Source organism: Peromyscus californicus, unplaced genomic scaffold (genome assembly GCF_007827085.1).
Source record: "Peromyscus californicus insignis strain IS unplaced genomic scaffold, ASM782708v3 Scaffold_2__1_contigs__length_46816999, whole genome shotgun sequence".
Taxonomy (NCBI): Eukaryota; Metazoa; Chordata; class Mammalia; order Rodentia; family Cricetidae; genus Peromyscus; species Peromyscus californicus.
The window spans coordinates 26,367,897-26,381,218 of NW_026294540.1; the positions used below are offsets into that span (position 1 = coordinate 26,367,897).

Below are 13,322 nucleotides of genomic sequence, written 5' to 3' on the forward strand. Positions count from 1 at the left end.
GAGGCTGCGACGCCGAGTTTCACTCCGGCTGCCTCCCGCTCGGAGTCGGAGCTGTAGTCGGTGGGTTCTTGCCAGGCCGTGCCAGAGCTGAAGCCGGAGGTCGGCGGTCCTCTCCACCTGTTCCCTCTGCTTCCCTCAGACTCGGTGAGCGGGGCGGGCGGGCCACCTGCTGGCGCCCAGGCTGGGGTCCTGAAGGTGGGCGGGTGGGTTGAGGAGAGGGGGGCTATTGAGCCAAGCTGGGACCGGAAGGGGGCGGTCGTGCGAGGGAGGGAGGGCCGTGCCGGTGGGATGGGTGAGTCCTGGGGGTGCTGGGAGCTTTGGGCTCCGGGGCACCCGGCTTCTGGAAGCGGGAAGTCGTAGTTGGGACGCTCTGGGCGTTGGGGACAGGGCTGGGTGTGGTGAGAGTCCTATTTTTGCAGAAACGGGGGTCGCATGCCTGAGAGTTTGAGCCCTACAGGACCTGGAAGAGGCGTGAGGCTATTGCTAACCCTGGTTCCCTGAGGGGACAGTTTCGGTCCTGAGGGGGCTGCACCCAGGCAGTGGTGCTCCACCAATGGCTGGGAGTTGGACTTCGGAGGCGTATGCCTTTCCATTCTCGGTCTCTCTCAAACTGGGTCCCTGGGGCACTTTGGGGGAGTCTCTGTTTTGCAGCTCCGCTTTCATCCTATTCCTCAGAGCCAGCTGCGGGTCGCCCGCGTTAGCTTTGCCTCCACAACGGCACCAATACGAATGTGTACAGAGGCAAGACCTTTAAGGCACTCTATTTCTACATGCCATCCTTTGTAGTTCTGGAGAGCCCAGCGATGTGGTGGTGCATGCTCGTAGTCCCAGTACTTGGGAGACTAAGATATCAGGGTAGCGAGTTCAAAGCTTCCCTGTGCTGTGTAGCAAGCCTGTATGTTAACCATGCCCCCTTCCAAAGCAAAAAACAACAACAGAAAAAAAGTGTTAGCCGGGTGTGGTGACTTACGCCTGTAATCTCTGCACTTGTGAGGCAGAAGCATGAGAGTCAAGAGTTCCAGGCCAACCCTAAGCTGTATACTGTGGAACCTGCTCAAAAAAAAAACAAAAAACACAAACAAACAAACAAAAAAACCCCCCAAAAGTAACAGTTCTATAAAGTGGACTTCTAGTAGCCAAAAAAAAAAAAAAAAAATCAGGGTTGATTTCAGCTATTCTGGTATCTAGGCCCTTGGTGTATTTACTGTGTGAACTGTCCGGTGGACTGGTTTCTGAAGTCCTCTTATGGGCTTCTGGGGAAGGGCTTATTTGAGTGGTCTGAGAAACACTGTCATACCTTCTGTGCTCTGCCCAGGCTGTTGGGAAATAAGTCTGGTGATTTCCAGTCGCCAGCCACAGCACACGGGCCCCGACATCTGTGTGCTCATTTTCTCTTGCCGTTTCTTCATTGAAGACTTAATCATCTTTTTTGGCAAAGGTACCTCGGAATTGGTGTGGCTGAGTCAGCAAGCCCTCAGATTTGCCCGGTTTTTGTTGTTTGCCGTTCATATCAAGATGGGAACTCAGACAAGTTATTGCTCCTGAAGATCTGGTGTCTCCATCGAGAAGGGACAGTTTGGTGCCAGCCCTTCAAGTGAGAGGAGGTGAGAACCATGGGGAAATTCACCTTGATGCTTTTGAAATCTGGTTTTCAAAAGGGAAGGTGGGTGTGGGCATTGAAGGGAGATGGCTCGGGTGCTTGTCTGACAAGCGTGAGGATCCAGATTCATTCTCCAGGACCAATGTAAAAAGCCTGGCGTGGTGGTATGTACCTGTGATTCTAGTGGTAGGGAAGAGATGGGTGAATCCCTGGGGTTTGCTGGTCAGTCAACCAGCTGAGCCTATTTGGTGAGTGAACAAGGTTGATGGTACCTGAGGAACTGCAATCCAGGCTGTCCGCTAGCCTCCAGGAGCAGCCATGCATCTGTGCACACATGCACATAGCATTTACACGTCCACACACACAGAGAAGCAGGCAGTGTGGATGGTGGGGTTCTGGGGTTCCAGGAGCAAAAAGAAGCCTGGGAGTTGATTGTCGATTGCCTGCTGTTGCAAATAAATTCAGCTGGCTTCCTGCCAACCCTGCTTCTGTCTAACCAGTCTTAGAGGATGCTTCCTACCTTAGGACATGCTTTATGGGCTGGGAGGCAGCCTTCGTAGAGTGCTTAGCTAGCATGCAAGACCCTGGGTTCGAGCCCCAGCACTTGAAAACATTTTATTTTTTATTATTACTTTTTTTTTTTTTTTTTTTTTTTGGTTTTTCGAGACAAGGTTTCTCTGTGTAGCTTTGCGCCTTTTCCTGGAACTTGCTCTGTAGCCCAGGCTGGCCTCGAACTCACAGAGATCCACCTGGCTCTGCCTCTCGAGTGCTGGGATTAAAGGTGTGCACCGCCACCGCCTGGCTTTTTTTTTTTTTAATAAAAAATTTACTTGTTGTATGTATGAGCCATGGTGTATATGTGGAGGTGAGGGAGCAGTAAGCAGGAGTCAGTTCTCTCTATCACGTTAGATATCTGGAGATCTAAATAATCTATTTTTATCTTATATGTTGGTGTTTTGCCTGCATGTGTGTCTGTGTGATGGTGTCAGACTTTGAAGATACAGACAGTTGTGAGCTGCCGTGTGTTCTGGGGATCGAACCAGGGTCCACTGGAGGAGCAGTCAGTGCTCTTAAGCCACCCCCGACTTCTGCACACCTTCATTGCTAGCACAGGCCCATACTCACACAATAATAATACGTTAAAAGGCTAGCATGCCCGGCAAGGTGATGAACGCCTGTCACCCCACACTTGGGAGACTTAGGCACAACTGCGAGTTTGCGTTCTGCCTGGGCCGTGGAACCAGTTCACCCTTGCATGATATTATAAGTTGTAATCCTAGCATTCAGTAAACTGAGGCAGAGGGTCATGAGTTTGGGGCCATCCTGGGATATGTAGTGAATTCTAACCCAGCCTGGGCTACATGGGGAGTTTTGTCTCAAAACTAAAAACAAACCGACCAACAAACCTATGCTTTGTAGGCTAGAGAAATGAGTCACTGTCACTGCCTGTGAATCAGAAACTTTTTTTTTTTTTTTTTTCTGTTTGCACAAACCTCTGCCAGGTGCCAGACAAGATCTCCTCCTTCTGGCAACTTCTTGGGTGAAAAGACAGACATGCCAGTTAGTGACAAGGAGTTGTGATAGTTGTGTAGTGCTGAGGTGAGTCAAAGGTGAGTCCCCCTCCTCCAGGGGGTCAGGAGGGCTTCTGGAAGTGGTGGCCAGGGTGAGCTGAGGAGAAAGTGGGGAGAAAGTCTAGAAGGAGTGTCAGCATCTGCACAGTCCTGAAGCTTCCAGGGTAGGGCCGGGCCGGGCTGCTGTGGGTGCAGCTGTGTTGGCCAGAACAACAAGTGACTGTAGAGTGGAGAGGCTGGGAATGTGGGCAGGAGGCAGAGTATATATAGCGGGTTCTGAGGGCCTTGCCAATGGCTAATGGATTGTCATCCAGAGATGTGCATACACCAGAAGCCTGGTTTCCACTGTGGTCCTGGCACTGTTCAGCCTTTAAGAGGTGGACTTTAGGGGCAGAGGAGATGGGTCAGTAGTTAAGAACACTTTTGGGTCTTGCAGATGACCCTGGTTCGCTTCCCAGCATTCATGTCAGGCAGCTCACAACCGTCTGTAACTCCAGTTCCAGGGGAATCCAGTGTACTCTTCTGGCCTCTGTGGGCACCCTCCTGCACATGGCATACAAACGTACAACACACACATGCATATAGATAATTAAAAAAACCATATTTTTAAAGAAGTCATTAGCGGGCTGGAGAGATGGCTCAGAGGTTAAGAGCAATGGCTGTTCTTCCAGAGGTCCTGAGTTCAATTCCCAGCACCCACATGGTGGCTCACAACCATCTATAATGAGATTTGGTGTCCTCTTCTGTCATGCAGGTATACATGCAGGCAGAATACTGTACGCATAATAAATAAATATTTAAAAAAAAAAAAAAGAGGAAGAGGAAGTCATTAGCTTCAGAGCAGATTAGTGCTGATCTTGTGCAATGAGTTATGTCTCCCTGAAGTGATACAGTTCTTCAGAAGGTGGGTTGAGAGATGACAAAGCCACCTCCACGTGCTTGGTCACTTCCGTGCCTCTGTTTCTCTCTCTGCTTCCCTACTCAAAAGGGCTGGTGCCGTGTCTTAATGGACCCTCCCGCCATGACAAAAATGAGCCAAATCAATTGCTTTAGGGCCTGGGAAGGTAGCTTGGCTGATAGAGTGTTTGCTTACCTTGCTCCAAGCCCTGGGTTCCATCCCCAGCACTGCATAGGCCTGGTGCCACAGTCCTGTCATCCTAGCACTTGGGAGGTGGAAGCAGGAGGATTAGGAAGGTCAAAGTTGTCCTCAGGTACCTGATGAGTTCATGGCCAGCTTGGGGTACGTGAGAGCTTGTCTCAAAAGTAACCAAGTAAGGGCTGGAAAGATGGCTCAGAGGTTAAGAGCACCGACTGCTTTTCCAGAGGTCCTGAGTTCAATTCCCAGCACCCACGTGGTGGCTCACAACCATCTGTAATGAGATCTGGCGCCCTCTTCTGTGTACATAATAAATAAATCTTAAAAAAAAAAAAAGTAATAGTTTTTCGCTCATAAGTTACTTAACACCACAAATGTATACCAAAGCTCTGGAGACTAGAAAGATTTTAGCAGAATTCTATGAAGAGGAGATAGAACACTATAGAAGTTCAGAACGTGTTTTCTCTCTGTTTTAATTGGGCCTTGGGCCTGGGATGTAACTCAACGATAGAATAACTGCCTAGAATCTGCCAGTGAGGGGCCGGGGCATGGCTCAGTCATGGAGCCTGGCCTGGCATGGTCAAGGCTCTGGTTCCATCCCCAGCACCAAAACATGTAATACATTTTAATTGAAAATAGAGGTGAAGGTTGAGGAGTTGACTGGGTGGGTAAAGTACTTGTGCACAAGCTTGAGGATGTGAGTTTGGATCACCAGAACCCATGTAAAAAGTGAGTGGACCAGTGCACATCTGTAATCCCAGTGCTGGGAAGGTGGAGACGGGGCAGTCCCAGGGGCTTGCTGGCCAGCTTGTTCTGTTGAATGGTGGAGCTCCAGGTTCGGTGAGAGATCCTGTCTCAAGAAATAAGGAGGCCAGGGCTGGGGAGATGGCTCAGTGGTTAAGAAAAAGCACTTGCTGTTCTCTTAAAGGACTGAAGTTCAGTTCCCAGCACCCACATCAGGTTGCTCACAAAAGCCTATAATTCCAGCTCCAGGGAACCATCTTGTGGCCTCTGTGGGTACTCACACACAGACACAAAATCAGTGTTTTCTCCACGAGAAAACGAGGTGGAGAGTGCTGTGGATGATGCCCAGTATCAACCCTTGGCCTTCACACACATGTCCACATACCTGCATCCACACACAGAGAAAGTACAGGTGGGGTGAGGATAGTCCTCCACCTTTGGGGTAGAGCAGAACATGGAGGTGAGGGAACACAGTTCTTCAGTTAAATTCTTTTTTGGTTATGACATTGCCCTGCCCAGAATGGCCTGGAATTCTCTATGGAGTTAGGGCCGCATAGAGTATCGGACCTTAAGTGACACACCTGCCTCTGCCGCAGAGGGCTGGATTCATATGTGTGCACCAGCATGTCATGGTGGCTGTGAGTGTTGTCCTGCAGAACGTGAACTTCATTCTGCAGATTCAGGGGAGGGGAGGAAGAGACGAGATCAGAACAGGCACTCGGAGGGGCTAATCTTGCACCTGTGTTTGAGGAAGACTAGGAGAGATGAGTTGGTGAGGCCAGCTGGGAGGGCGTGCTTACGTCTGTGCGAGGCAGAAGGGCCGCAGACAGATGTGGGCAGTGGCAGCCGAGGAGGTGATGATTGTGTAGGCTCGAGGCAGCTGTTGGGGGTTGTGGACAGAAGGCTGAGAGGGAGCGAGGATCTCTGATTTTTCTCATGGCTGCCTGAGGCAGAGTGGAACCTGGGAAATCCGTGGGGCAAAGGAGAATTGGAAGGAAAGTGAGTGTCTTCACACTGCCTGTGCGTGCGTGCGTGTGTGCGTGCGTGCGTGCGTGCGTGCGTGTGTGTGCGTGCGTGTGTGTGTGTGCGCGTGTGCGCGCGCGCGCGCTCGAGTGCCTATGCATGCATGTACATGTGTACATGACTGTGCATTCACATGTGTGTGAAGCCAGAGGTTGATGAGCGTCTTCCTTAGCCTCTCTCACTTCCTTATTTTTCTGAGACAAGGTCTCTCCTGGAACTCCCTGGTCCTGGCCAGTGAGCTCCTGGGACCCTCCTGTCTCTGCCTTTCCAGTGTTGGGATTGTGTACCACCGTGCCTGAGTTTTTCACGTGGATTATGGGAATTGAACTCAGGTCCTAATGCTTGTACAGCAAGCACTTAGCAGCTGAGATTCGGACATTTTGCAGAGAATTAAGAGGCCAGATGTTAGGGCTTGTGGGGCACTCGGAGTGCTGAGATGACCGAGCATTCTCTTAGGTGATTGTTTATCAGGTGAGAAAGAACAGCTTGATTAATGCACACACGTTGCTCTTCATGCATGGTCTGCTTTTCAAAATTTTCATTTTTTTTCTGTTTTTTTTTTTTTTTTTTTGAGATGGGTTTCCTATTCTCTAGTCCAGGCTGGCCTCCAGTCCACCGTGTAGCTAAGGATGACGTTGAAACGCCTGATGCTCCTGCTTCCACATCTCAAGTACTGGGATATGTGTGTACTACTGTTCTGGCTTAGAGGTTTGCTTATTTTATTTTATTTTTTTGAGCTGAGCTTGAACTCAGGATGTGTGCACATTGCTAAGCAAGCATTCTACCAGTGTGCTGTATCCCCACATCTGCTCTTCTAGTATGTATACATGCACGTTTTAATATACTTATTCAGTTAAAAATTTAAAGTTATAGTTTATTTACTTTGTGTGTGTGCATGGTGTGTTCATGGGTGCACACGAGGGGAGGCTGAGGACAGTTTGTAAGAATTGCCTCCTTCATCCTGGAATTGAACTCAGGAGTCAGGCTTGGTGGCAAGCACCTTGATCCCCTGAGCCATCTCATCACTCATTGTGGGGTTTTGTTTTTTGTTTTTGTGAGACTTATGTGTAGCCCACACTAGCCTCATGCTCTCTGTGTATTTGAGGATGACCTTGACTCCTTTTTATTTTATTTGTATGTGGGGCTGTGGGTGTAGGAGCCACGGTGTGCACGTGGAGGCCAGAGGACTTCATGGAGCCCGTTCTTACTTCACTCTTGATGTGGGTAGTGAGGCTTGAGCCCAGGTTGTTAGGTCTGCATGACAAGCACTTCTACCCACTGGGCCATCCTGCCTGGCCTGGCACTCAAAGAGCTCTATCTGCCTCTGTCTCCAGCTGTGCCCTGCCCAACCTTGTTCTCTTGGTCCTCCAAGTGCTAGAAAAACTGGCACGCATTGTCAATTTTAGCCTTTCTCCCAGGTTGTAATTTATATTTCCACTTTTTTGAGGGGGAGTTTGAGACCGTCTTTCTCTGTAGCCCAGGCTAGCCTCTGACTTGCAGTACTCCTCCTACCTCAGCCTTCCAGGTGCTGGAATAACTAACTTATAGCCATGCACCACCAGTGCCTATCTCCACACTGTTTTTGTTCATAAAAAGTTTGTTGTTGTTAGAAGCATTGAGGATTGAACCTTGTTCTTGCTAGGCAAGTCCTCTACCACTGAGCCAGGCCACAGCCCTTCCTTCACTAGAAGATTCTAAGCAGGCATTCTACCACACCCCAGCCCCTCACTGGGGGATCCTAGGCAGGTGCTCTACCACTGAGTCACACCCCAGCCCCTCACTGGGGCATCCTAGGCAGGTGCTCTACCACTGAGCCACTTTAGCTGTTCTTACATTGTGACTGGAATGCAGTTACTCTTGTTAGTTTATAAACTTTTTGTCTCATGGCAGCAGATTTGTAACTGGAACAATCTGAAATATTTGCTTTTGGTGTTGGCAGGAGGTTTGCTATTTCTCCTAATCCTGGACAGTCGTGGGAACTGTGGTGCCCTTGAGCAGCTCCAGGGTCTCCTATATCCCAGGCTGGCTTCTAACTACAGATCCCGCTTGCACAGTTGGGCACTATTTGAGCAGCTTCTTTAGTTCGAGTAGCTTGCTGCTGGTTTTTTTTTTTTTTTTTTCCTTTGCTATCTTTTGTTCTGTGCTCAGTATAGAACCCGGGGCCTTGTGTATGATAGGCAGATGCTCTACCTTTAAGGTACACTCTCAGCTCTTGAGTACGCCTGTCATCCCAGCCCTTGGGGGCGGAGGCAGGAAGATCAGGACTTCAAAGCCCTCTGCTTCATAGTAAGTTGCAGAGCAGTCAGGTCACTGACTGGGTCCGACCCCCTGCACAAGAGTGAAATAGAAGGAGGATTGTAGGTCTGCAATCACAGGACGATTGTAACCCTCAGGTGACACCTGACACCCGGGTGGCTTGTTTTTCCTGGAGGTCAGGGATGGGGTGTGTGTGTTGACCGGGAATTGCTGTAATGAGTTGATCAGGCCCCTGTGACTGAAGCCCCACCTGGATAGTAGCAGCTGTGCCCAGTAGTGATCTTGAACAGCAGAGGTAGTAGCATTGGCTTGGTTTGGTGGTGAGTTTGACCTTTTAAAAGTGTTTGACATTTTAGGTAAGTGCTCGGTCACCGAGCTGTATCTGTAGCAGTGTGTGTCGTGTTAAAGAGATTTAAAAACATTTTTAGGCTGTGTGTGTGTGTGTGTGTGAGTGTGTGTGAGACAGACTGCCTGGGGGGTACACGTGCCTGTGCGTGGATAGGGAAGTTAGACTAGGATGTCAGGTGTCGTCTGCCACTGCTCTCTGCTGTATTTATTCCCTTGAGACAGGGTCATTGACCGAACTGGGAGCTTGCTGCTTCCAGCCAGCCGGCTCCCAGGACCTCTCCATTGCCTGTGTCGGCCCCAGTGCTGCAGTTACTGACGTGCACAGCCACGCAGAGCTTTTTCACGAGAGTGTTAGGAGTTCAAACTTCGGTCCTCAGGGTTGCAGAGCAACTGGTCTTACCCAACTAACCATTTCTTCCGCCTCAGATGATTTTTTATTTTGTATTTATTAAGTAGGAAACTAATACTTCCTTACTTTAGAAAATGTGAAAAAATGGCAGCTGAGGATAGGTGTGTTTCATTGGCAGATTGCATGCTTAGCATATAAGTATCTGGGTTCTATTCTCAGCACCAGTTTTTAAAAATGATTTTGGCTGCCGGCAGTGGTGCATGACTTTAATCCCAGCACTTGGGAGGCAGAGCCAGGTGGATCTCTGTGAGTTCTAGGCCAGCCTGGTCTACAGAGCGAGTTCCAGGACAGCCAGAGCTACACAGAGAAACCCTGTCTCAAAAAACAATATGTAGATAGATAGATAGATGATAGATAGATAGATAGATAGATAGATAGATAGATAGATAGATAGACAGATAGAAAGAATGGATTTTTTTTTTTTTTTTTTTTTTTTGAGACAAGATTTCTCTTTAGAGCCCTGTCTGTCCTGGAACTCACTCTGTAGACCAAGATGGCCTTGAACTCAGAGATCTTCCTGCCTTTTGTCTCCTGGGTGCTTTGATTGAAAGTGTGCACCATCACTGCCTGGCTTGTATGGGTGTTTTGCCTGCATGTATGTGTACCGTGTGCATGTCCAGTGCCCATAGAGACCAGAAAAGGGCATTGAATCCCTTGCAACTGAAGTTATAGATGGTTGTGAGCTGCCATGTGGGTGCTGGGAATCGAACCTGGGTCCTCTGGAAGAGCAGCCAGTGCTCTGAACCTCTCTTCAGTCGCTTCAGCACCCACTTTTAATTTTGTGGTTTGGTTTGGTTTTGTGTGGTCTGGTGTTAGGGTTGAAAACCAGGGCTGTGTGCGTGGTAGGCAGTGTCTTACACTGTAAATCACAGCTCTTATTTGAAAAAAATATTCCTTTTTTTTTTTGTTTTTTTTGTTTTTTGGTTTTTCGAGACAGGGTTTCTCTGTGTAGTTTTGCGCCTTTCCTGGATCTCTCTCTGTAGACCAGGCTGGCCTCGAACTCACAGAGATCTGCCTGGCTCTGCCTCCCGAGTGCTGGGATTAAAGGCACCACTGCTGCCTGGCAATATTCTATTCTTATTTATTGTATGTATATGTATGCTTTGTGTGTGCTCATGGTGTGGAGTGCACAGATGTGGAGGTCAGAGGATGGATTGCAGGAATCTGTTCTCTCTCTCTCTCTCTCTCTCTCTCTCTCTCTCTCTCGCTCTCTCTTGCTCTCCCCCCCCCCCCCATGTGGGTCCCAGGGATCAAACTTGGGTCTTCTCAATAGCCCCCATTTTTTTAAAGTCAGATTTTCTAATAAGAGTATGGCATTTCTTTGTTAGATTTGTACTCGGAATCTGACTTTTCCTGGCCCTTGGAGAGGCTTTCCCAGCCTCTGAGATATCTTTCAGGTCTCTGTCTGCTTACTGTAACTGTCAGCTGGTTGGGTGTGGAGTTTCAGACCCATGTTTCTGGGAAAGCCCCAGAACTCAGAGAGCCAGCTTAGAAAACAGCTTGCGGGATGGAGTGGCAGGGTTGGCTGCCGGTGGTAGCTCAGGCCTATAATCCCAGCTCTTAGGAGGCTGACGCAGGAGGATTTTCTAGAGTTCCAGGCTGGCCTGGACTATAGAGTAAGACTGTCTTATAAAACAAGGGGCTAGAGAGATGCTCGTCTGTTGAGTGCCTGCTGCTTTTCCAGAGGATCCGGTTCCTAGCCCAGCTCACAGCTACCTGTTATTCCAGCTCCAGGGGTGTCTGAAGCCTCTGCAGGTACCTGAACTCATCGTGGCACACAATTAGAAACAAATAATAAAAATTGTAAAAGAGCTAGACATCGTGAGTCATGCCTGTAACATCACTTGGAGTCCGAAGCAAGAGAATTGATTGGATTTCCAGGTCAGTTTGGGCTATAAGGCCAGATCCTGTCTTAAAAAAACCCCGTGTTAGGGCTGGTGGTACTTAGTTCAGTGGCAGCCTTGGGTGCCATCTCCAGTATTAAAAGAACTTCCCACATTGTGGGGTGCTTATATTGTTTCCAGATTGAGGCTTTTCCCCACAGCCAATTAGTGTAATTTCCATAATTACGAATAGCCCCTAAATGGCCCTACCATTAGGTGCTGAAACAAATTAGGTTTTGAAGGGCAGCTTGGTGCTGGCTGGGGCTGTGGTCGAGAATGGGCACATCGACACTGGGCACAGTGTGCGTGATGCAGGGTTCTAGCTGCTAGGCATGTCTAGGCATCAACTCAAAGGCCCAGGCCCCTAGAGTAGGTGGGTCTCCCCCTATATTTTTACTGTATTTCTTTTTTGTATGTGCGTGTGTCACGGCTTGTGGGTGGAGGTCAGAGGACAACTTGTAGGAGTCCTTTTCTATCATGTGCATCCTGGGGACAGGACTCAAGAGCCAGGCTTAGTGGCAGTTCCCTGCCTACCTCTTCAGCCATCTCACTGGCCCTCTCTCCCTCATTGGTCCTGGGGTTTCAGACCCTCTTGGTTGAAGGACATTTGAGGTTCTGTTGTGTCATGTTGGAGTCAGTAGCAGCTGTCCCCTCAAAGAGACTGACTCTAGAACTCTAGGACATGCAGGTCTGCTGGGATGGTTGGGACCTCTGTGCTAAAGGGGACAGGAGGGTGGAGTCACCGCCCTGTGACAGTGTGGGCCAGAGGGCTCAGGAGGAAGACTCAGTGGAGTCGGGAAAGATTTGCATGCATGCTCAGTCAGACACCAGCAGAATCAATGGCTGGAGGCTGGGAAAGGCTTAGAATCTTCTGGAACTTGCTAGAGTCAACTGTGGCTGGGCATAAGGTCCCAAAGATGGAAAGCTTGTTATGAGGGGGGCCTGGCCAGCTGTGTATGTGGTGGTGGACCCAGGATCTACTGTGGCCTCATACCTTCATGGAAAGCTGGAACCAGCATTGCTGACTGGCCTTGGCTGTTTGTTGTGCAGAGCTCTGTGAGTTGGTTGATCTGCGGATGGACAGACATGTTGAAACATACCTGTGAGCCGATGATGCTGTAGGCCCTGGCTGCCTAAGCCATGAGTGGCATCCTGGGAGTTACAGGCTCTGAAATCAACTGTCTGGTTTATGTCTCGGCTAGGTTATAGACACTTTTAATTGTAGATTCTGAGCTGCGCCAGCCTTGCTCAGAGCACCCCAGGTCTCATCCTCAGGCAGTGTCTGGGCCTTTGTTGGAGGCCTTGATGGCTTGGTGGCAGTCTGGCACCCAGAGTTAGGCTCATGTCCTCACAGGCCTGGTTCACTGCCTGTGTTTGCATGCTGTGGTTTCCCTTCCCTTTGCCACCTGAAGGGTGTGCAGGTGAGTAAACAGTAGAAAAGGCCAAAGCCTGCGCCGGGTGGACACCAAAAGTTAAGTTGGTTGGTTTGTTGGAAGCATCCTCTCATGTAATCCAAGCTGGCTTTGAACTTCTGATCCTCCTGTGTTCCACTACACCCATCTGTGTTTTTGTGTTGTGAGTGCGTTGTGTGTCAGGTACACTCTCCTGTGAGGGTGCATATGGAGACCAGAAATGGATGTCACGGTGTCTTCTTTCCCCCACCTTATTTTTTGAGGCAATGTCTCTCCCTGAACCTGGAGCTCACCTCTGTCTCATTTCAGCTAGGCTGGCTGGCCAGCTGAATCTGCCTTTTGTGCCCCTCCAGGCCTGGGTTCTAGGCACACTGTTTTGTGCCCCTCCAGGCCTGGGTTCTAGGCACACGGTTTTGCATGGATTCTGGGCATCTGAACTCAGGTCCTCTTGTTTGCATTGCAAACACTTCACCCACTGAACCGTTGTGTCAGCCCTTAAGGTTATGTTGCGTTTTGTTTCATTTTGTTTCCTCTCTCTCCCCCCCCCCCCCCCCGCTCTCCCCCCCCCCTCTCTCCCCCCCTCCCCCCCCCTCTCCCCCCCTCTCCCCCCCCTCCCCCCCTCTCCCCCCCCTCTCCCCCCTCTCTCCCCCCTCCCCCCCTCTCCCCCCCCCTCTCCCCCCTCTCTCCCCCCCCCTCCCCCCCCTCCCCCTATATAGTCCAGGCCAGTCTCAAACTCACATTCTTCCGGCTTGGCCTCCAACACGCTGGGCTTTATAGGTATCTGTCACCACACCAGGCCAGGGTGTGTGTGTGGGGGTGCTCTATACTTAGTTCCTATGAAAATCACTTAACATAAATGTCAACATCTCCATGTTCTAAATGAATGCACACATACTGAGCAAGTAGGGCTTCTAGAGACTTCCTAGCCTCTGCCTCTGTGTTTTGTCCCTTCTAGGACCATGGCCTTGGCCCGCTGGAAG

At 49.8% G+C, this 13,322-nt stretch overlaps 1 protein-coding gene across 3 annotated transcripts in view; it reads left to right on the plus strand.

Annotated features, from left to right (window-relative positions):
- The window catches only part of Dtx2 (deltex E3 ubiquitin ligase 2), a 37,373-nt gene continuing 24,051 nt past the window's right edge, over positions 1-13,322 (plus strand). For 2 of the 3 annotated variants that reach the window (XM_052754003.1, XM_052754006.1), the window contains exons 1-2: positions 1-144; positions 1,439-1,604. The gene's annotated coding sequence lies outside the window, so the exon portion shown is untranslated. Of the gene's footprint in view, positions 145-1,438; positions 1,605-3,102; positions 3,200-13,322 lie in introns of all 3 variants that reach the window. The other variant, XM_052754004.1, reaches the window with a different exon arrangement.